The sequence below is a fragment of the Bubalus bubalis genome, chromosome 8 (assembly GCF_019923935.1).
Source record: "Bubalus bubalis isolate 160015118507 breed Murrah chromosome 8, NDDB_SH_1, whole genome shotgun sequence".
NCBI classification, from domain to species: domain Eukaryota; kingdom Metazoa; phylum Chordata; class Mammalia; order Artiodactyla; family Bovidae; genus Bubalus; species Bubalus bubalis.
Genome location: NC_059164.1, coordinates 73,167,866 through 73,193,277, shown reverse-complemented (window position 1 = coordinate 73,193,277; position 25,412 = coordinate 73,167,866). Strand labels below are relative to the sequence as shown.

At 39.0% G+C, this 25,412-nt stretch overlaps 1 long non-coding RNA gene across 2 annotated transcripts in view; it reads right to left on the bottom strand.

Annotated features, from left to right (window-relative positions):
- Window positions 1–752: 752 nt before the first annotated feature.
- LOC123334765 overlaps window positions 753–25,412 on the bottom strand; it is a 180,615-nt gene continuing 155,955 nt past the window's right edge. Inside the window, exons 2-4 of one of the 2 annotated variants that reach the window (XR_006552883.1) lie at window positions 5,585–5,866; window positions 1,766–1,864; window positions 753–929 (exon numbers count right to left, since the gene is read on the bottom strand). This is a non-coding gene — a long non-coding RNA (uncharacterized LOC123334765). The remainder of the gene's footprint in view (window positions 930–1,765; window positions 1,865–5,584; window positions 5,867–25,412) is intronic. The other variant, XR_006552882.1, reaches the window with a different exon arrangement.

Below are 25,412 nucleotides of genomic sequence, written 5' to 3'. Positions count from 1 at the left end.
AGTGGTTCCCAGATGCTAGGTTGTGGGTGGAGGGAAAAGATGTTCACAGGCATACCGCTTGCAAGAAGTAGTAAATAAGTCCCAGAAATCAAATGCACAGTATAGTGAAAACAGACAACATTGCATTATAAACATCAAACTTGCTAAGAGATGAGATCTTAATTATTCCAACCACTAAGAAGAAATTATAACCATGTGACATGGAGGTACAATGGTGATAGTAATCATATGACATATAAACATATATATATATATATGTGTGTGTGTGTGTGTGTGTGTGTGCGCACGCGCGTGTGTGTGTGCATGCACAGTGTTTGCTCAGTCACTTCGTTGTGTCTGACTCTGCGACACTATGGTCTATAGCCCTACAGGCTCCTCTGTCCATGGGATTCTCCAGACAAGAATACTCGGTTGCCCTGACCTTCTCCAGGGGATCTTCCCAACCCAGGGATCAAACCCACTCCTCTGTCTCCTACATTGAAGGTGGATTCTTTACCCACTGAGCCACCTGGGAAACCCAGGGGGAAAAAAAAAAAAAAAAAAAAATATATATATATATATATATATATATATATATATATATGAGTCGGACACCACTTAGCAACTAAACAACAAAAGATTTGATTAACAATGTATGAGGTGTTAGTTTCAGGTGTATAACAAAGTGATTCACTTATACAGCTTTAGCATCATTCCTTCCAAAGAAATCCCAGGGCTGATCTCCTTCAGAATGGACTGGTTGGATCTCCTTGCAGTCCAAGGGACTCTCAAGAGTCTTCTCCAACACCACAGTTCAAAAGCATCAATTCTTCAGCGCTCAGCTTTCTTCACAGTCCAACTCTCACATCCATACGTGACCACAGGAAAAACCATCATACTAAAAATCTTCTATACAGTGAAAGAAAGGATCAACAAAATGAAAAAGTAACCTACAGAGTGGAAGAAAATATTTGTGAACTACACATCTGGTAATAGGCTAGTACCCAAATTTTATAAGAAAGTCATACAACTGAATAACAAAAACAAGTCCAATTAAAAATTTGCAAAGGATTGAGTAGAAAGTTTCCCCAAGATATTTAAACAGGCACCAGGTACCTGAAAAGTACTAACCATCAGGAAAATGCAAACCAAAATCATAATATGAAGTTTCTCATGCCTATGAGAATGGCTATCCTCAAAAATATAAAAGATAGCAAATGCTGATGAGGATGTGGAGAAAAGGGAACCCATGTACATACACTGTTGTTAGAAATTTAAATTCATATAACCACTGTGGAAATTAGGGTGGAGACACGATTCAGCAATTCTACTTCTGGGTATACATCCAAAAAAACCCCCCAAATCACTATCTTCCAAAGATAATTGCATTCCTATGTTTATTGTAGAATTATTTATAAAAGTCAAGACATGAAAACAACCTAAGTTTCCATCAACAGATGAATGAACATGGAAAATGTGAATATGTACACACAACAGACACACACACAGGAATACTATTCAGCAATAAAAAGAAAATCCTTCCATTTGCAACAACATAAATGAACCTTGAAAGCATTATGCTAAGTAAAATTAAATCAGAAAGTACAAAGTGCAAGACAAATACTGTGCAATACCACTTCCTATATATGGAACCTTAAAAACAAAAAACAAAGAAAACCTCATAGCATATAGATACAGAGAATAGATTGATGGTGCCCAGAGATGGGGGATACAGTAGGGATGGGGGAGTGGGTGAAATGGGTGAAGATTGTTGAAAGTTACTTACAGTTTTAGGGTAAGTAAGTTTGGGGATATAATTTGCATCATGGTGACTAGAGTGAATAATACTGTATTGTATACTTGAAAGTTATCTTAAAAGGTGTCACTGCAAAAAAAAACCGTAACATTATATGAGCTAATGTATATTAACTAAACTTATATGGTAATTACTTTACAATATATGCATTTATCAAGACTATTTATATACATTAAACAATATTTTGTGTCAATTATCTCAATAAAACTAGGGGAAAAAAAAAAAAAAAAACCTAAGAGAAAAAGACCTGAAAACTCTCTTTGAAATGTAAACATCACAAAAGCAGAGTTCTTGTATCCCAGTCTCTGGAGAGTGTAGAAGCCCAATTGTGATCATTCTAATTACACAGAAGGCAGTAATCACATTGATCAACTTGTTTCTCCAACATTATCTACTATGTTGCCACTCACTCACCCCAACGCTTAAGAACTCTTGAAACATTTTTTAGTTGAGTTCAATACCTCTCCCATATTACAGCAGTATTGACCAAAATCTTCCTTGCCTGCTGCTGCTGCTGCTAAGTCGCTTCAGTCGTGTCCGACTCTGTGCGACCCCACAGACGGCAGCCCACCAGGCTCCCCCGTCCCTGGGATCCTCCAGGCAAGAACACTGGAGTGGGTTGCCATTTCCTTCTCCAATGCATGAAAGTGAAAAGGGAAAGTGAAGTCGCTCAGTCGTGTCCGACTCCTAGCGACCCCATGGACTGCAGCCTACCAGGCTCCTCCATCCATGGGATTTGCCAGGCAAGAGTACTGGAGTGGGGTGCCATTGCCTTCTCCCCTTGGCACAGTTTTTCTTTGACTAAGGCCTACTGTACTCTAGGTAGTAAACTATCAGCTTGAACCTTGGATATACTCAGCTAGATAACTGCTGCTAAGTCACTTCAGTCCTGTCCAACCCTGTGCGACCCCATAGACGGCAGCCCACCAGGCTCCGCCATCCCTGGGATTCTCCAGGCAAGAATGCTGGAGTGGGTTGCCATTTCCTTCTCCAAACAATGCATGACAGGGAAAAGTGAAAGTGAAGTCGCTCAATCGTGTCCGACTCTTTGTGACCCCATTGACTGCAGCCCACCAGGCTCCTCTGTCCATGGGATTTTCCCAGGCAAGAGTACTGGAGTGGGTGACCATTGCCTTCTCCAAGCTAGGTAACTAAACAAATATAAATGAATGTGATAAGCACAATGTTCATATTTACACATATGCTATAAAGAACAGGTAAGGGAGATTGTGTCCTCCTTCTTATCCCCAGGAGTCTGAGGGGCTTTAAGAAGTTAGACAAATTAGAAGACAAAATTAAAGAAGGAAAGTTCAAAAAATAAGTTTGCTAAGTATATATAACATGAAGGGGATTCTAGGTAGGAAAAAAAAAAAAACAAGCATGAATGACAATATAGAGGCAGGGAGTTCATAATATGTTTAAGGAATAAGAGGTCAAGAGTTGCTCTAATATAGTATAAACATGTATGAAAAGGTGAGAGCTGGAGTGGCTGGAAAGACTGGATTGCATTCAAGTATAAAAATAATTATAAGCAATGCCTAAGTAGTCTGGACTCTAGGAATTGGAAAGTGAATAGAAGCGCATCAAAAAGTGATTCAGTGCATGTTTTTGGATATTCCTCTGCTGACAGTAAAAAGGCTGACGTGCTGGCAAACTGAATCTCTGGCAGGATGTCGATGGAGAAAGCCCTGATTTGTAGAGCTTACAGATTTTCCTGGTGTTAACACTCCCAACTGTGGCTGATTTCAAGCTGCCAATGGTTTAATAACAGGATTTCAGAAGTCCTGGAAATGTAACTGTGTGTTCTCATGAGTCAGTACAGTTTGCTCCAGAATATCACTGGAGGCAAGGGCAAAGAATGGGATTTGCCTAGATGAAATAAATGAGGACTTGGACTAATAACGTCACTGTGGATGTGGATAGGAGGGAATTCAATCATGTGACAGTATAGAAGGAAAGCTATCAATCCATATCAGAGGTATTATTCACACTAAAAACAGTATTCTCATTAAGGATCCTTTAAATAGTCGACAAATTAAAGGTCAAATAATGCATGTCAGAGGTCAAGTAATTTGCCCATGGTCACCCACCTTGCCAGTGGAAGAGCCTGGATTTGAACCCAGTCTGCCCAATTCCAGTTACCCATACATAGGTTATGAGTGCAACTCCTGCTCACCTGGGAAATGGACCTAATGGGGTTGTTCTGATGATTAAGTAAGTAAATAGACATCCAAAGCACCTGGACAACTACAAACATTTGTGAAAGTATAGCCAGTATTACTAATATTGTCATTACCATTATCTTTATTTTGCCACAATCATCATGCTTAATTGAATTTGTTAGCAGTGCTGAAACAGTCAACCAGGAGGTGCTAATACAGTAAAGCAATTTTCTGTGCTTAAAAAGTTTACCAGCTGGAGAAAATAATGCATTTCAAATGCTGTGCATTTCAAATAGTAATTCTTAATCTTTTTTCCCCCCAAGTATAAACTAAATCGTATAAACAAATCTTTCTGTCTTGGAATACAGCCTTCTGTTGTCTACTCACAGTGTGTTTTAGCTTGCCTGAGAATGATAAGCTGTATAACATTTCGCCATTTTAAATGTTAAGATAACCATCCTTTAAACAATCTGACATTATTCCTTCCATTGTTCTGCTAACGTCAGAAGCAGAATTAAGTCTTGAATTATGCTGGCAATGATTCATAATCTTCAAGTAACTGAAAACTCTGTTAGCCATGGTGTATTTCACAAGGGAGAAAGATACCAATGTCCAGCCCAGTTCTGACCATTGGAGGTGATACAACTTGTCCATGTCAAACATCATTGTGTTTTGGCATCTGTGCAAAGAGTTAGCTGTACCTCCAGTGAGATAAACCTTTTAACCTATATACAGGGCAAGAATATTTTGGCCCATAGCTTTATAGCCTCTGGTGTTTTGGGCCCACAAATACATCACTCATAAGATAGAAAATTTTGCAGCAAATTTTGGACTCTAAAATAGCCTGAAAACTATTTAATTTTAAAAATTCAATAACTGCTATCAAACACACATGATGAAGATAAATGTATCCCCTGCAATTTTCACAGTTTGGCACACCAGAGAATACCTGAAAGACAAGGGCACCAGCACTAGGACTGTGTTCATACTTTAGAATTTCAGTCCTTGATGAATAAAATACCTTCACTCAAAGCGGAACATACATTCATGAACAAGAATCAACACATCATAAATCACTGCTTCTGACTGAACAATTCATAAAAATAATCAATGCAAATCAATGACAGAAAATACATGTCACATTACTTATTGCAGGAAAATTGCTTTGTAATATAATTACATTCATTTTACATTCAGTATTTTGAATGTTTATTCGCCACCTTGAGTTTCAGCCTTGGCATATATATAGTCACTGTGAAAGCAAACAGTGAATTTTTTGTTATTTTGTTTTGACCAAAAATATACATACCAGAGTTTTTATAATAAAAATCTTTACTGTGTTTTTTACATGTGAGCATGAAAGGGATGCTTGCAATCAAAGTGTGATGTTGCAAGGAAAAGATTATTTACATCCTTGCACAGGGGCAAGTTGAATTTCTTTTCCAGGCAAAGTCTATGTGGGAGACTCAAATATTTGCCTGAGCTCTGTAGTGAACTTTGAGTCTGTTTGCTTTCACATTGTGAGAATTATGTGAGACGGAATTTTATATGGCATCTGTTTGGAATCTTTTTTTCCCTTTAACCACCAAACTTGAACTTTTAATTCAAATCCGTGGGAGTGACTTACCAGTTGGTTTCACACAAGCTGTGGTATGACTCTTCAATCTACCTTTGAATCTCCTGTGCACCTTTTCTGAGTAGATTGTGATGGAGATGTGATTTCAAGTTGAGTACATTAATGGAAATGCAAGTTATAGTAAGGCCAGCAGGTCAGGAAAGTGCTGGCCATGTAAAATAATAATAAGATGTTACTCTTCCCAGGAAGAGGAGGCATGGCACTCCACAAGAGGACACACAGGAAAGCACCAAGCACCAGGCTGGTCTGGAGGCAGCAGCGAGGGTGTTGATTCTGGAAGAAACAGGCAAGACAAATATACAGGCTCAGGACTGGCTAGTTTGAATAATTTCAGTGGGCTCTGGGGCAAAGGGGCTATCTTATACTTGGCTCTGGGGTTGTCGTCAGGGCAGGCATATCGTGGCCAGGAGGACATATTCCAATGGATTGGGGAAGTGGGCTCTGCATTGGGGAGGTTATATTTGATAAATAGTCCCAAAGAGTAAGCTCTTTCCGAGTAGGAGTGTGGGGTGATGAGGACAGCAGGATGCCAAGGAAAAGTGATTTATGTAGACTGTCATGTTCTTCAGATTGGGGTATAACTAGCATATTCGTGTAGGGCAGATATTAAACTATGATGCTTACAAAGACTACAGTGGTGATTAACACAAGGATGACTTATTATAATACAACTGAAGCATTTAGCATGTATGTGGGTCCTGTAGGGCAATTAAACCAACAATGCATTGAGGATCAGCAGCTAAGGGCTCATAGCTTTCTCCTCTGGAGAACTGCCCTCAACCAACAATTCTCAAACTTCAGTGCATCAGAATCACCTGGAGAGCTTGTTAAACCAGAAACTGCTGGGCCCCAACCCCAGAAGTTCTGATTCAGCAGGTCTGGGCTAAGGTCCAAGAATCTATCACTGCTAACAAGTTTCCCAGGTGATGTTGATCTGGGGACCATACACTGAGAACAACTGTCTAGACTGACAAGCATCACCTGCCCCAGGGGTTCCTGGGAGGTTTTACCCTCCAGAGTCACTGACTGACTGAAAGGGGGGGTGTGAAAGTCCAGCAATCTTGCTGAAAATCATGACAGGTGTGTGGTATCACCCATTCTCCTGAGATCCACAGGAGAGGAGGCCATGCTGAGGCTTTGGCTGACATTCTCTTTTCACCAAGGTTCTTCCCCTACCCAGTGCTGCCTCCCTCACTTCCTACAGATTTCTGCCTAGTAAACCACTCGCACAATCCACACCACTCAGTTTTTGTTGTTAGGAAACTCAACCTAAGAAAATAATGTATTTTGGCCAAAAGTATCTTTTTATTACCAAATCTACATCCAAGAATTCTTTTTGACATTTTAAAGTTTTATTTACCCTTAATATTCCTGTTGATTCTCAAACATAGCAACGAATTTGAGAGTGGTCAGTAGTAGTCAAAATGCTCAGAAGGGTAGGAAGCATAAATAGGGGAAAAATAATGGTAATTATTTGGAGAATAGAAGACATAGAGGAGATTATTTAGTTATCCTTGTTAAGAGCATCCAGTTTACGTCCTGCTTACATTGCTCTCACAAGGCAAAATAAAGACATGATACTGCCTTCTGATACTTTACACTACAAGGTACTGTCTAAATACAATTTACATTTTTGGAAAGAGATGAATTCATGAAATGACTATCATGACCAACATTCTGATATCTAAACTAACTCCCCACAGCTGATTTATTTCAATTAATGCATTGGCATTGCTTTGTTTAGTTGCTAAGTCATGTCTGTCTCTTTTTGTGACTCTGTGGACCATAGCTCACCAGTCTACTGTCCATGGAATTTCCCAGGCAAGAAAACTGTAATGGGTTGCCATTTCCTTTTCCAGGGGATCTTCCTGACCCAGGGATCGAACCAGGGTTTCCTGCATTGCAGGCAGATTCTTTACTGCCGAGCCCCTGGAGAAGCTTCAGTTAATGAAATGTAATTAAATTCTATCCATGAATGGATAAGTGAATTAATATGCACTTAATAATCTAAATATTTCAGATACCTGGCTAGCTACTTTCCGAAATATTATTCATTCAATCTATTTAATCCTTATGATTAAGGACTCCAAGTAAGTTTTTAGAAACAATATATTCTTTGTGTTTTTAAAAGAGTAACTATTCTTAGTAAAGAGCACAAACCCATATAGTATTGCTATTTTGTCAGTAATATAACATTAAGTGATTTTAATGAATTAGCATATGATTGAAGAAGACTGAATGTCATGCCTACAACTGATTTTGGCAAAACACTGCAGAATATGGGGCTACCTCTTTCTCATCCTATTCCAAACGTTTGAACATAATTTATTACATTTAATGCTCACACTGGAAGAAAAAAGGACAGTGTTTTGGGTACTTTCTTATCAAAAGCCATAAGATGAATGAGATGGAATAGTATGAAAAAATTTGAGAAAATGCTTAAGTTACTGTTAAGGACAATTCATGCAGTGAATTCAAGCAGTTCATGTACCAACCCAGGAGGATCCCAGGCTTTGGTTTAAGAGACAGTTTTGATCTCATCTGAACTTTTTTTTTTTTTTTAATGCAACATGTATAATGGAAAGAATCCAATATAATTGATTCAAATTCTGGTTTTCCCTTTTTTTTTTCCTATTTGATCTAACTTAAGTTACAATTATCTGAGTCTAGATGTCTTTGGGTTTCCCATGTGGCTCAGACGATAAAGAATTCACCTGCAATGCAGGAGACCCAGGTTTGATCCCTAGGTTGGGAAGATCCCCTGGAGAAGGGAAAGGCAACCCACTCCAGTATTCTTGCCTGGAGAATTCCATGGACAGAAGAGGCTGGTGGGCTATAGTCCAACGGGTCGCAAAAAGTTGGACATGACTAAGCAACTAACACACACACACAGACGTCTTTATCACTAAATTGACGATAGCACTCACTTTGATGATGTCGTTGTGGACGCAATGAATACTGTACATAAATTTCAATACACCATGGCCAAAATATCACAGGTTCACAAAATTAATTTCTCTTACTTTTAATTTTATTCATATCTCCTTCATTTTATCAACACATCTTCAGTGCTCCAGACCAACTACTACGATCTGTAAACAAATTCTGCATTATTTAGCCCTTGTATCTCTTTACACCTCATACGTTTAGGACTATCAGTTACAAGTTAGCTTCCCTGATTCTCTAATGAAGAAACTTTTATTCATCCTATGAATGTCCAAGGATATGTTGCTCATATCATTAGCCCACTTCGCCATTATTATTGCAAAGACTATTTCTTCAATGTAATTAAGTGCAATGTTTCATTCTACTGACAGTAGGTGCCTTTTCCATATGTCCCAGTTAAAATTATCATGTGAAATAGCATAACTAAATAGCACAACCATAACAACTGTCTCCAACACTATATCATAAGCTCTTAAACTTATGATATACAGTCCATTTCTCTGTATTCCTCTCCATTGTCTATTTAGCTCTATATTCCACTTCAGGGGTATATTTCCACTGTGACTCTCACACATGGACTGCAAAAGACAATGTATCACACTGCTGGAGAATATGCTAAAAACAGATTTTCACAAGGATAAGTAAACAGTTCCTTCAATCAGATGTTTCAAGCAAAAGCAAATTCATCTGCTCAAATATGTTGCTGGGTGATGGTAACATGGCACTTCCCTGGTAGCTCAGCTGGTAAAGAATCCACCTGCAATGCAGGAGACCCTGGTTCAATTCCTGTATTGGGAAGATCCCCTGGAGAACAGATAGGCTACCCACTCTAGCATTCTTGGGCTTCCTTGGTGGCTCAGATATAAAGAATCCACCTGCAGTGTGAGAGACCTGGGTTCAGTCCCTGGGTTGGACAGGTTCTCTGGAGAAGGGAAAGGCTACCCACTCCAGTATTCTTGCCTGGAGAATTCGATGGCCAGAGGAGCCTTGGAAGGCTAAGTTCATGGGGTCACAAATAGTCAATCTGTGCAAAGATCTATGTCAAGGCCAAGATCATGACCATGCTCATGGAAAGAACAACAGGGGTGGGGAGACAAATTTTTATACAACCATTTCATAGAATAAATTAAGTCATATGAGGAAAGCATCACCAAAAAAATAAATAAATAAATAAAATAAGGAATCCTTAATTCCCCCCAACAAATAAAGTAACCGATTTCTAATTTTGGATATTATAGGAGCATGACCCTAAATCTTCTGGATCATACTGCTTCCACTGTTCTACTTAGCTTTGTAGACAGATTATCTGGGTCCCATTTGAACCTATAGTTCTTCTAATAAACATGTTCGTTCCAGTCTCTGAAATGCAAATCATTTTCATGATCCTTAGGAAGATGGAAACTACAAGTTCTTTTTCTATTTCATCTCATTAGGAAGAATTCCTCTTCCTTTTAGATAGAAATATGATGTGTGAGTAAAAAATAAAGGATTCTATAAGATATATATTTGGAAGTGATTTTTGCTTTATGGTTATTTTACAATTTATTTCTGTTTTCAAACGAAAATACAGCAACCTGGTTCTTCATTGAAATATACTTTAGCTTTGTAAGTTTTTATGTCTTATAGACCAGACTTGAATACAGGAAAACTAAAATTCACCACTTGTTTAAAATTTGAAATCAAGATGCATTTTACTTTCATATCAAGCATTAGTAGAGGAGGCAATAAACATCATTTTCTTAACTCCAAAAGTCCAACTGCATGACCAATCAAGGTTGACTGATTGGAAGTGTCAAAAAGAGTGACAGCCAATATCCTCCAGTCTGCTAACCTTGCATTTCAGAAGACAGATTAAACCAGGCTGTCTCTTTCTAAATTCAAATGAATTTGGAGAAAAAAAACCTGGGACTTGATCCATTATGGTGCTTGTGGTTAATTGATCTTTGACTCATTACCGCAGCTGAACCACTTAGGGACATAGACGGACATGAATAGTTGGTTACAAAATGGTAAGCCAAGATAAGTGCATATCTCCAGCTTTGAAACAGAATAACCATGGAAATTTTAAAACAGCCTCAATCAAGCAGTATCCTACTCAATTATTATTTAAAAATCACTGATAGCCATAATAAGCTGCATAAATTGGTAATGTCGTATATCCATACATATAGCATATTTGCTGATATTTTTACTATTTAACTTCAATATTATTTTCAATATTTAATATCAGTTTGCTATGATGCAGAACCAATTCCTGAACATGACCAACATACAGTGACTATATGTACTGTTTAACTCACTGTGTGTGTGTCTGTTACTCATTCAGTCATGTCCAACTCTTTCCCATCCCATAGATTATAGCCCACCTGGCTCCTCAGTCCACTCCATCCATGGAATTCTCCAGGCAAGAATACTGGAATGGGTAACCATTCCCTTCTCCAGGGGATCTTCCAAATCCAGGGATCAAACCCAGGTCTCCTGCATTGCAGGCAGATTCTTTACTGTCTGAGCCACCAGGGAAGCACTACTCTTTGGTAAAACAGTGAAGTTGTTTGCTACTTCAAGTTACATAAGGCCTTTGATAGCTGTATAGTTGAAAATCACTTTCAGTGTCAATTTTTATATGTTTGAAGGTGAAATCCAGTTGCAAAATTAGCATGAACAAAAACTTGTTAGTGTTCTTTTATGGCCGTGATTTTCCTTCATTTCTAGAAAATTTAGAGTAATTCAATAACTTCTATCAAGTTATAACTTAGTTGTAAAATTATTTGCTTGATAGAGGAGTGAATTGTAATTGGAAGGATTTACAGTATGAGAGTAATATATTCACCACAATAAAAAAAGCTTATATATACAACAAGAAACATAAATAATATAGCATGTGACTTTAGAATACCCTTCTTGAATATCATACATAGGAACTTATTAATTTGTTTTCTGCTATTTTATAAGGAGAAAATGAAATTTCCCTTATGTCATCTGCAGTTCAGTTCCGTTCAGTTGCTCAGTCGTGTCTGACTCTTTGCGACCCCATGAATCGCAGCACACCAGGCCTCCCTGTCCATCACCAACTCCCGGAGTTCACACAGACTCACGTCCATTGAGTCAGTGATGCCATCCAGCCATCTCATCCTCTGTCGTCCCCTTCTCCTCCTGCCCCCAATCCCTCCCAGCATCAGAATCTTTTCCAATGAGTCAACTCTTCACATGAGGTGGCCAAAATACTGGAGTTTCAGCTTTAGCATCATTCCTTCCAAAGAAATCCCGGGGCTGATCTCCTTCAGAATGGCCTGGTTGGATCTCCTTGCAGTCCAAGGGACTCTCAAGAGTCTTCTCCAACACCACAGTTTAAAAGCATCAATTCTTTGGCACTCAGCCTTCTTGACAGTCCAACTCTCACATCCATACATGACCACAGGAAAAACCATAGCCTTGACTAGATGAAACTTTGTTGGCAAAGTAATGTCTCTGCTTTTGAATATGCTATCTAGGTTGGCCATAACTTTCCTTCCAAGGAGTGTCTTTTAATTTCATGGCTGCAGTCACCATCTGCAGTGATTTTGGAGCTAAAAAAAAAATAAAGTCTGACACTGTTTCCACTGTTTCCCCATCTATTTCCCATGAAGTGATGGGACCAGATGCCATGATCTTCATTTTCTGAATGTTGAGTTTTAAGCCAACTTTTTCACTCTCCACTTTCACTTTCATCAAGAGGCTTTTTAGTTCCTCTTCACTTTCTGCCATAAGGGTGGTGTCATCTGCATATCTGAGGTTATTGATTTTTCTCCCGGCAATCTTGATTCCAGCTTGTGCTTCTTCCTGTCCAGCATTTCTCATGTACTCTGCATATAAGTTAAATAAGCAGGGTGACAATATACAGCCTTGATGTACTCCTTTTCCTATTTGGAACCAGTCTGTTGTTCCATGTCCAGTTCTAACTGTTGCTTACTGACCTGCATACAGGTTTCTCAAGAGGCAGGTCAAGTGGTCTGGTATTCCCATCTCTTTCAGAATTTTCCACAGTTTATTGTGATCCACACAGTCAAAGGCTTTGGCATAGTCAATAAAGCAGAAATAGATGTTTTTCTGGAACTCTCTTGCTTTTTCCATGATCCAGCAGATGTTGGCAATTTGATCTCTGGTTCCTCTGCCTTTTCTAAAACCAGCTTGAACATCAGTAAGTTCACGGTTCATGTATTGGTGAAGCCTGGCTTGGAAAATTTTGAGCATTACTTTACTAGCCTGTGAGATGAGTACAATTGTGCGGTAGTTTGAGCATTCTTTGGCATTGCCTTTCTTTGGGATTGGAATGAAAACTGACCTTTTCCAGTCCTGTGGCCACTGCTGAGTTTTCCAAATTTGCTGGCATATTGAGTGCAGCACTTTCACAAACCTCCTCAAAAAAGAATGTTCAAATACTTAATGATTTAAGAGAGAGAGAGAGAGAGAGAGAGAATATGAATGAATGTCAACTAACTTGCTTGTGTATGTGCTATGTTATATAGTCATGACACTAAATTTCAGTGTTAAAATAACATTAATATTTTAAGATACAGTATTATTTTATGTGCCAATATTAAAGAAAGTCTGCCATTTTAACTGTTACACACTCCTAAGATACCATCAATTACGAGATGCACTCTTATTTCAGAGTTGTACAATGTGAAAAAGAAACACTGGATAAACTATGATAACTTCTTCCTAGTAACAAAATAATGTTCTTCCCACAATGATTCCTGTGGCCAGTAATAATACAGACAAGTAACATGCTACCTTGACTTTCCTTTCCTCTTACTTCATTCATGGCTCAGTCTCCTTTTTTTTTTTTTTTTAGTTAATTAATTTATTTTTTAATTTAATTTTATTTTTTAACTTTACAATATTGCATTGGTTTTGCCATATATCGAAATGAATCCACCACAGGCATACATGCATTCCCCATCCCGAACCCTCCTCATGGCTCAGTCTCCTATGGTGATCATTCCCTCCATTACTTCTGAATGATAAAGTCTGCCAAAGTTCAGTCCTCAGACCACTCTTCTCTAATCCTTTCTCTTTAAATATCACCTATGTGGTGAATGGATCAATCTTCAATTTTAACTTCATTGCCAACCTCTCCCTGACATGTGTTCCAACTGCCAATGTAGTAATTCCAGCAGTTATCTAAAAGACATCTTGAATTCTTTTTTTAATATAAATTTATTTATTTTAATTATAGGCTAATTACTTTACAATATTGTATTGGTTTTGCCATACATCAACATGAATCCACCACGGGTGTACACATGTTCCCCATCCTGAACTCCCCACCCACCTCCCTCCCCATACCATCCCTCTGGGTCATCCCAGTTCACCAGCCCCAAGCATCCTGTATCATGCATCAAACCTGGAGTGGCAATTCGTTTCATATATGATATTATACATGTTTCAATGCCATTCTCCCAAATCATTCCACCCTCTCCCTCTCCCACAGAGTCCAAAAGACTGTTCTATACATCTGTGTCTCCTTTGCTGTCTCACATACAGGGTTATAATTACCATCTTTCTAAATTCCATATATATGCGTTAGTATACTGTATCGGAGAAGGCAATGGCACCGCACTCCAGTACTCTTGCCTGGAAAATCCCATGGACCAAGGAGCCTGGTAGGCTGCAATCCATGGGGTCGCTAAGAGTCGGACACCACTGAGCGACTTCACTTTCACTTTTCACTTTCATGCATTGGAGAAGGAAATGGCAGCCCACTCCAGTGTTCTTGCCTGGAGAATCCCAGGGACAGGGGAGCCTGGTGGCCTGCCGTTTATGGGGTCGCACAGAGTCGGACATGACTGAAGTGACTTAGCATAGTATACTGTATGGGGAAACAGTGGAAACAGTGTCAAACTTTATTTTTTGGGGCTCCAAAATCACTGCAGATGGTGACTGCAGCCATGAAATTAAAAGACGCTTACTCCTTGGAAGGAAAGTTATGACCAACCTAGATAGCATATTCAAAAGCAGAGACATTACTTTGCCAACAAAGGTCTGTCTAGTCAAGGCTATGGTTTTTCCTGTGGTCATGTATGGATGTGAGAGTTGGACTGTCAAGAAGGCTGAGTGCTGAAGAATTGATGCTTTTGAACTGTGGTGTTGGAGAAGACTCTTGAGAGTCCCCTGGACTTCAAGGAGATCCAACCAGTCCATTCTGAAGGAGATCAGCCCTGGGATTTCTTTGGAGGCAATGTTGCTGAAGCTGAAACTACAGTACTTTGGCCACCTCATGTGAAGAGTTGACTCATTGGAAAAGACTCTGATGCTGGGAGGGATTGGGGGCAGGAGGAGAAGGGGACGCCAGAGGATGAGATGGCTGGATGGCATCACTGACTCGATGGACGTGAGTCTGAATGAACTCTGGGAGTTGGTGATGGACAGGGAGGCCTGGCATTCTGCAATTCATGGGGTCGCAAAGAGTCAGACACGACTGAGCAACTGAACTGAACTGATACTGTACTGGTGTTTTTCTTTCTGGCTTACTTCACTCTGTATAATAGGCTCCAGTTTCATCCACCTCATTAGAACTGATTCAAATATATTCTTTTTAATGGCTGAGTAATACTCCATTGTGTATATGTACCACAGCTTTCTTATCCATTCATCTGCTGATGGACATCTAGGTTGCTTCCATGTCCTGGCTATTATAAACAGTGCTGCGATGAACATTGGGGTACACATGTCTCTTTCAATTCTGGTTTCCTCGGTGTGTATGCCCAGAAGTGGGGTTGCTGGATCATAAGACAGTTCTATTTCCAGTTTTTTAAGGACTCTCCCCACTGTTCTCCATAGTGGCTATACTAGTTTGCATTCCCACCAACAGTGTAAGAGGGTTCCCTTTTCTCCACACTCTCTCCAGAATTTATTGCTTGTAGACTTTTGGATAGCAGCCATTCTGACTGGCGTGAAATGGTGACAAAGAACTAACTCAAAAATATACAAGCAACTCCTGCAGCTCAATTCCAGAAAAATAAATGACCCAATCAAAATATGGGCCAAAGAACTAAACACACATTTCTCCAAAGAAGACATACAGATGGCTAACAAACACATGAAAAGATGCTCAACATCACTCATTATCAGAGAAATGCAATTCAAATTCTAAATCTACTACAGAAGTCTTGCTATCCTCAGTAAATGGCACTGGATATCCAGCAGTTTCAGTTCAGTTAGGTAGCTCAGTTGTGTCCAACTCTTTGCCACCCCATGCAGTGCAGCACACCATGCTTCCCTGTCAACTCCCAGAGCTTGCACAAACTCATATCCATCAAGTTGGTGAAGCCATCTAACCATCTCATCCTCTGTCCTCTCCTTCTCCTCCTGCCTTCAATCTTTCCCAGCACCAGAGTATTTCCCATTGAATCAGTTCTTCGCATCAGGTGGCCAAAGTATTGGAGCTTCAGCATCAGTCCTTTCAATGAATATTCAGGACTGATTTCCTTTAGGATGTACTGGTTTGATCTCCTTGAAGTTCAAGGGACTCTCAAGCATCTTTTCCAACACCACAGTTCAAAAGCATCAATTCTTCAGTGCTACCCTTTCTTTATGGTCCAACTCTCACATCCATGCATGACTACTGGAAAACCCATAGCTTTGATTTTACAGACTTTGTTGGTAAAGCAGTATCTCTGCTTTTTAATATGCTGTCTAGGTTGGTTATAGCTTTTCTTCCAAGGAGCAAGCATCTTTTAGTTTCATGGCTTCAGACACCTCTGCAGTGATTTTGGAGCACGAGAAAATAAAGTCTGTCACTGTTAACTAGTTTCGCCATCTGTTTGCCATGAAGTGATGCGATCAGATGCCATGATATTCATTTTTTAAATGTTGAATTTTAAGCCTTTTTTTCACTCACTTCTTTCACTTTCATCAAGAGGCTCTTTAGTTCCTCTCACTTTCTGCCATAGGGCTGGTTTCATCTTCGTATCTGAGGTTATTGAAATTTCTCCTGGCAATCTTGATACCAGCTTGTGCTTCATCCAGCCTGGCATTTCAAATGATGTACTCTGCATATAAGTTAAACAAGGAAGGTGACAATATACAACCTTGACATACTCCTTTCCCAATTTGGAACCAGTCTGTTGTTCCATGTCTGGTTCTAATTATTGTTTCTTGACATGCATACAGGTTTCTCAGGAGGCAGGCAGATGGTCTGGTAGTCCCCTGTCTTTAAGAATTTCTCATGGTTTGCTGTGATCTACACAGTCAAAGGCTTTGGTGTAGTCAATAAAGCAGAAGTTGAAGTTTTTCTGGAATTCTCTTGCTTTTTCGATGATCCAATGTATGTTGGTAATTTGATCTCTGGTTCCTCTGCCTTTTCTAAAACTAGCTTGAACATCTGGAAGTTCTCAGTTCATGTACTGTTGAAGCCTAGCTTGGAGAATTGTGAGCATTACTTTGCTAGCATGTGAGATGAGTGCAATTGTACAGTAGTTTAAACATTCATTGGCATTGCCTTTCTTTAGGATTGGAATGAAACCTGACCTTTTCCAGTCCTGTGGCCACTGCTGAGTTTTCCAAATTTGCTGGCATATTGAGTGCAGCACTTTCACAGCATCATCTTTCAGGATTTGAAAAAGCTCAACTGGAATTCCATCACCTCCACTAGCTTTGTTCATAGTGATGCTTTCTAAGACCCACTTGACTTCTCACTCCAGGATGTCTGGCTCTAGGTGAGTAATCACACCATTGTGGTTATCTAGGTCAGTAAGGTCTTTTTTTGTATAGATCTTCTGTGTATTCTTGCCATCTCTTCTTAATATCTTCTGCTTCTATTAAGTCTATTCCATTTCTGTCCCTTATTGTGCCCATTTTGCATGAAATGTTCCCTCGGTTATCTCTACTTTTCTTGAGGAGGTCTAGTCTTTCCTATTCTATTGTTTTCCTCTATTTATTTGCATTGATCACTGAGGAAGCTTTCTTAACTCTTCTTGTTATTCTTTGGAACTCTGCATTCAGATGGCTGTATCTTTCCTTTTCTGCTTTGCCTTTAGCTTCTCTTTTTTTCTCAGCTATTTGTAAGACCTCCTTAGACAACCATCTTGCCTTTTTGCATTTCTTCTTCTTGGGGATGGTTTTGATCACCACCTCCTGTACAATGCTACAAACCTCTGTCCATATTTCTTCAGGCACTCTATCAGATCTAATCCTATGAATCTATTTGTCACTTCCACTGTATTATTGTAAAGGATTTGATTTAGGTCATATCTGAATGGTCTAATGTTTTCCCTACTTTTTTCAATTTAAACCTGAATTTGGCAATAAGGAGTTCATGATCTGAGCCACAGTCAGATCCTTTCTTCTTATAACAAGCAAATACAGTCTTGTTTTTGCTGACTGTATAGAGCTTCTCCATCTTCAGCTGTGAAGAATATAATCAATCTGATTTTGGTATTGACCATCTGGTGATGTCCATGTGTAGAGTTGTCTCTTGCATTGTTGGAAAAGGGTGTTTGCTGTGACCAGTGTGTTCTCTTGGCAAAACTCTTAGCTTTTGCCCTCCTCCATTTTGTACTCCTAGACCAAGCTTGCCCATTACTCCAGGTATCTCTTGACTTCCTACTTTTGCATTCCAGTCTCCTATGATTAAAATCCAGCAGCTTATAGGAACAATTAAGAGCCTCTCATGGGTGTTTTCTCAGACCCTTCTATTCACTCCTATTAGGTCAAACTTTAAAACTGGTTCACAATCGGTCAACATTTTCTCCTCCTTGCTAGTTTCACCCAAACACCCTCAGCTTTATCAAGCACTGATGTCTTAGATTCTTAACTGATCTTTCTACTTCTATAGTTTCTCAAATTCTCCACCATGTAGCCAAAAGGATATTCTTACAAAGTAAATCTTATTATGTCCTTCTCGTGCTCAAATCCCTTTATTTGCTTCTAATTAAACTTAGAAAGATACAAAACTTTCTCTTCTGTGGCCTACAAAGTCCTATATTATCTGGCCCATGGGTTCCTATTAGTATTACTTCCTAGCACTTTTTTATGCGTGCACGCACACATACACCCACATATACCCTATGACTCCACTAGAGTATAGGATTCATAGTTCATGACTGCTACAGGAACTTGATTTTTTATCTTACTTGCCACTCTATAAACAGTGTCTGGAACACTGACCAGAATATAGTAGATACTGTGTTAACATAGTAGATAACTGAATGAATAAATGAATGAATGGAAATGATGCATAAAACAGGAAAATGCTTTGTCAACACTGAATCCTTGACTTGTCACTAATTTCTTATCATGTTTGGTCTGGTGGAATTCAGAGTGAAAGTGTGTCTGACACTGAGTCTAAGAACACTGAAGAAGCTTACAGGCTGATGAAGATGAAAATCATTTGGGTTTTGTCCAATAATAGAGGCATTTTAGTGAAAGAACTTTGTTGAGACTGTCGTTTTTAGGTTAGTGCTACTAGCATCTTTATATAATGGTCAATTAGAATATATATTCTTATGAGTCCTTAGCTAATATTAAAAAACAAGTTACTCCAAATCTCAGGCTCTCTTCAGATAACAGTTTCCCTAGTCTGTCAGTCTGAGCATTTTGAAGTTAATGATTTGCCACATATCAAACACCAAGGGGGAGACTCTGTCTACCAGACAGCCAAGTAGATTGCTGTCCGGACTGTTGAACCTAAGACTAGGAATTTGGTGTCAAGGCTCCTCACTGCTGTCTGGCTATTAGGCCTGTGAGCAGCAGAATAACTGTTGTTACTGAAATTCATCATAGAACACTCTGTCCGAAACATACGTTGAGGAAGTCAGTGAAATCTGTCTCTCTAGGGCAGAGGATCATTTGTCATTTTGAAAGAAGCTTGCGTGAGTTACGGGGCTCTGAAGGGGTTTTATAATATGAAATATTTATGTGAGGATGGACTGAGTGTGACTTTGGGGCTGTGGAGCAAATGATGGTACTATTTTTGCTGAGAGTCAGAATGTTCTGGCAGTAGATAAAGACGTCTGGGATTCTGAATCCGTATTGGTCATGTGATTTTCTGGATTCATAGTTCCCACTTGATTCTGTGTGCTCCTCCTCCACTGCTGTGAGTTGATTATCCTCTAATATTAAGGGCAACCACTAGCAAATGTGCTGTAAGTCAGGAGATGCCAATTATGAATGGAGATGGCCAATTATGGCCATCTTCTTCCCTTGGTGGAAATTATGTCTCTTAATGGTTCAGTGATATTAAGCTACCTTTACATTGAAATTTGTAGTTCACTTTAAACCGTTTATCTTAGATGGGTATAACGATCCTGAAGGCGTGAGGAGATGGCTGGAATTAATGACCTTGCTAGGGAGAATTGGTCAACTTGTTCAGACCCAGGGTACTTCAGGCAAAGAAAGAAGAAACAAGCAATACTTCAAGAATGTCATGGGTTATTACAAGGGGTACCGAGTGATAAACATTAGCGGAAGCATCAGTTTGACAGATACGACACGGTGAGACAGGCTCACTACTCAGAACTCCTAGGAAGTGCTAGACTGAAACACCAGATTAAAGCAATTGGAGGAGAGATTATGTCTCACAAACACTTTGACTTGAAACTCAAGGATAATAATAGCTGATTCACATACTTGTTTTGAGAAATCAAAACAGAAAACACACATAAAATCACCTGGTAAATTGTGAATAGCAAATCAACATTCTAAAGTACTTTTTGGTTACTTTTACTGAATGGGGATGAGCTTCCACTATTGTTATGGCTTCCAGAGATAAGTGGGACTTCACCTTGAGAAGAAAATGATGAATTAATCAGATTTAGAGCAACAAATACAGTTTATATTTATAGGCATACTTCGGAGATATAGTGGGTTCAATTACAGGCCACTAAAATAAAACAAATATTACAATAAAGTGAGTCAACACAAAATTTTGGCTTTCCAGTGTATAAAAAATGTAGGTTTACACTATATGGTAACGTATATAGTATGATATAACATTATATCTACAAAATAATATATGAACATAAATTAAAAAATACTTTCTTGCTAAAAAATGTTAACCTCAATCTGAGCTTTCAGAGAATCATAATCTTTTGTGTTCTGGTAATACTGAAGATCATTGATTACAGATCACCATACGAATATATTAATAATGAAAAAGTTCAAAATTCTGTAATAATAAACAAAATGTGATGAAGAGATTTAAAGTAAGAAAATGCTGCTGGAAAAATGGTACCAATAGACTTATTTGATGTAGGGTTACCAGAAGCCTTCAATTTGTAAAATAAAATATAAACAACTCACAATATCTGCAGAATGCAATAAAGCACAATAAAATGAGGTATGCCAGACCACCTGACCTGCCTTTTGAGAAACCTGTATGCAGGTCAGTAAGCAACAGTTAGAACTGGACATGGAACAACAGACTGGTTCCAAATAGGAAAAGGAGTACATCAAGGCTGTATATTCTCACCCTGCTTATTAAACTTCTATGCAGAGTACATCATAAGAAACACTGGGTTGGAAGAAGCACAAGCTGGAATCAAGATTGCCGGGAGAAATATCAATAACCTCAGATATGCAGATGACACCACCCTTATGGCAGAAAATGAAAGTGAAGTCGTTCAGTTGTGTCTGACTCTTTGTGACCCCAAGGACGGTAGCCTACAATGTTCCTCCATCCATGGGATTTTCCAGGCAAGAGTACTAGAGTGGGTTGCCATTTCCTTCTCCAGAGGATCTTCCCAACCCAGGGATTGAACCTGGGTCTCCCACATTGCAGGCAGATGCTTTACCATCTGAGCCACCAGGGAAGTCATTGCTGGATGACAGAAAGTGAAGAGGAACTCAAAAGCCTCTTGATGAAAGTGAAAGAGGAGAGTGAAAAAGTTGGCTTAAAGCTCAACATTCAGAAAATGAAGATCATGGCATCTGGTCCCGTCACTTCATGGCAAATAGATGCGTTAACAGTGGAAACAGTATTAGACTTTATTTTGGGGGCTCCAAAATCACTGCAGATGGTGATTGCATCCATGAAATTAAAAGACACTTACTCCTTGGAAGGAAATTTATGGCCAACCTAGATGGCATATTAAAATGCAGAGACATTACTTTGCTAACAAAGGTCCGTCTAGTCAAGGCTATGGTTTTTCCAGTAGTCATGTGTGGATGTGAGAGTTGGACTGTGAAGAAAGCTGAGTGCTGAAGAATTGATGCTTTTGAACTGTGGTGTTGGAGAAGACTCTTGAGAGTCCCTTGGGCTGCAAGGAGATCCAACCAGGCCATTCTAAAGGAGATCAGCCTGGGTGTTCTTTGGAAGGACTGATACTGAAGCTGAAACTCCAATACTTTAGCCACCTCATGTGAAGAGTTGACTCATTGGAAAAGACCCTGATGCTGGGAGGGATTGGGGGCAGGAGGAGAAGGGAACGACAGAGGATGAGATTGCTGGATGGCATCCCTGACTTGATGGACGTGAGTCTGAGTGAACTCCGGGAGTTGGTGATGGACAGGGAGGCCTGGCATGCTGTGATTCATGGGATCGCAAAGAGTTGTACACGACTGAGTGACTGGACTGAACTGAACTCAAAACTTTGCTTGGGTGAGGAAAGGCTAAGGAGATCAAAATAGTGGAATGCACAGCTTAGAGATCTCTGGGTTTAGATCCTAAAAAACCACATTCTGACTGTATCACCTACTAGTTTGGTAATGTCACCTAACCTCTCTGAATCAGTGTTGCCACATCTGTAAGACTTAGATAACAATGTTTCCCCTAGGTACACTACATGAGGTTCAAATGACACATGGTGTATGTAATATGTGAAAATGTCAAGCACTACATAAATTTTTGATATTAATACCAAAGTAATTTGAGCTTTAATATTAAAGTTTGAATGCAACCAAGCAACTCGCAGCCTTAACTTTAATAAAAAATAAAGAAGTTCTATAATGGAAAGTGGTAAAAGCAGATTGAACAGAATGGAAATGGAAGAAAATGAACATCATTTTATTCATACATTTGCCATTAACATTACCACCACCAAAATGAGATGGAATTTTGCTTTAAAAAATGAAATAAAATTACTTCTCCACATTTCCATAATATAATATTGCTGCTTTTATTTTACTGCATTATCTTTAAATATTTAGGTCTTTGAATGTCAATCCAGAATATACTATTTGAAATGTTGGGTCAGTATCTGTATTCTGTACTCTTCAAAGAGGATACCAAATATCCTCTTCAACCAGAGGATAAAACAAGGTTTTCTAGAAACAAGTTAAACTTGTAGTTCACACAATTAAGTATTACTCTGTTAATTTCCCCAGCCAATTACAGTGCTGAAAGCTTTACTTTGGGAGTCATAAAATAGATTTGTTGAATAAAAGATCTATTTAAATCTTCCTCCTTCATCTTATAATACCAGCAAAAATAATTAAAGGAAGGAAAAGAAGAAAATGGGAAAAAAAACTCTGTTTAACCTTCTCTCAAGCTGCCTGAAAACTCAAGCAGGGGATGGTCTGATGGTTAAGATTGATGAGCACCGTCTCCCCTGGCTGAAGATCAAGCCTGTCTCATTTGTAATTTTCTTGGTACCCGTGGCTAAGGAAGAAGGTTCTGAACACAACTGCCTCCACCCTCAGACCCAGTGAGAATAACCTCTGCTCTAACTAGTCAGACCTTCTTTGACAGATGGGAATAGAGAGCAAAATATATAGAAAAAATGAAAGTCACTGAGTGCTGTGGTAGAGACAGCTGAAGAGAGATGACATGCTATTATTATTTCATTTCTAACTTCACAGTGACCCATACTTTAATAAATCAAATATGCACAGTCATTAAAATGTAGATTCTTTGGAGGCAGGGAAGATCACTTTTACTAGTAAAAGAAATGATAAATTAATTATGTTATCAAAGTGAAACTTTAAGGAGGTATTTTATCATATGCAGCCTTAGTATATTCTTTAGAATCTGGCCCAATGGAAATAGGAATACTACTTTTATCCTAAATATATTATTTAGCATTGCTTTTAAAATAAGGTGCATCACAGTTCCACTGAACATCATTAGAATAATACATGTATAAGTTTGGTCGTCTCAGGGCCCTGTTGTTCAGTCGCTCAATTGTATCTGACTCTTTGTGACCCCATGGACTGCAGCACACCAGGCCTCCCGGTCCTTCACCAACTCCTGAAGCTTGCTCAAACCGTCCATTAAGTCAGCAATGCCACCCAACCATCTCTTCCTATGTCACCTCCTTTTCCTCCTGCCTTCAATCTTTTTCAGCATCAGTCCTAGTGAATATTCAGGGTTGATTTCCTTTAGGATTGACTCATTTGATCTCCTTGTGTCCAAGGGACTTTCAAGAATCTTCCCCAACACCACAGTTCAAAAGCATCAATTCTTCTGTGCTCAGCTTTCTTTATGGTCCAACGCTCACATCCATACATGACTGCTGGAAAAACCATAGCTTTGACTATATGGATCTTTGCCAGCAAAGTGATATCTCTGCTTTTCAATGCACTGTCTAGGTTTGTCTTGACTTTCCTTCCAAGGAGCAGGTGTCTTTTAATTTCGTTAAAACCGCAGTGGTTTTTGGAGCCCAAGAAAATAAAATCTGTCACTGTTTATACTTTTTTTCCCATCTATTTGCCATGGAGGGATGGGACTGGACACCATGATCATAGTTTTTTGAATGTTGAGTTTCAAAGCAGCTTTTTCACTCTTCTCATTCACATTCATCAAGAGGCTCTTCAGTTTCTCTTCATTTCCTGCCATTAGAGTGGTATCATCTGCATGTCTGAGGCTGCTGGTAATTATCCTGGCAGTCTTGATTCCACCTTGAAAGTTACTAGAGCATAACTCAAACATTGTCATTTTCAGTCCTAACAAAATACAAAGGAGATCAAATTCTCATGTGATGCGCTTCACTTTTTGAAGAAGATGCCTTTATTTCTAATGTGTACAGGCACGAGTGCCTAGGGACATCATTTCACTGGTTGACATGCTTACTGAGAAAGCTTATGTTATTTCCTTAATTTTATGTGATTTAATTAAATAAATTTATCTGTCTTCAGGTTGCATGCATTGGCAAAACACATAATAATGATATAAACCAGGAAGACATTTCCAATTGCCATTCTCAATCTTCCTTTGTTTTTTCTCTAATTCTGCCCTAAAATAAAATTTTAGAGTGATCCAAGAGGAAGTGGTTGGTTATTATAGTAAGAGAAGATGAAGATGAATCTTTGGAAACTCAAATAGGAATGGGGACCAGGAAGAAAGAAAGACCAGCACCCAGATTGAAAACACCATAAACATATTTTCTGACCACTCAGGAATTTTTGCTTAGGTAAGTATATTCTGGAAAATTGGCTTGACTATTTACTTAGTTTAACAAAATATTCACTTTTGGAAAACCAGCAGCCCAAACTGATGGGAACTGTACAGTTACCTGTCTTTATGAGAAGCTGCATTGTCCAAAGATACAGCACAGAGGAAGATAAGCAAATCCAGGCTTCCTGAAGAATCTAATCACATAACTGACTTAGAGGCAACTTCAAAGCTGCCAGGAAAACTATTTGAAAAGCCTGCCAACATGTCAAATCCTGCTGCTAGTGAGAGGTCTTTCAAAGGTTGGCATTTGTGTCCTGTGATTGCCATTCAGGAATGGTGGCTGAGACTTCATGCTTAATTTCTGGTGATCGTCTGCTCAGGGTATTACCTGGCAATTTGGACTGTGAAGACTGTTGTATTGATTCAGGATGAAAGCCTATCCTGCGATTTCACTTCTGAATGAGATTCTTTCAAGCTGTCCTTTTTTATTTATTTACTGTTCCATGTTGACTTCAGCATGCATTTGCTCTGTGCTATGAATTGACTAACAACTTTTTCACA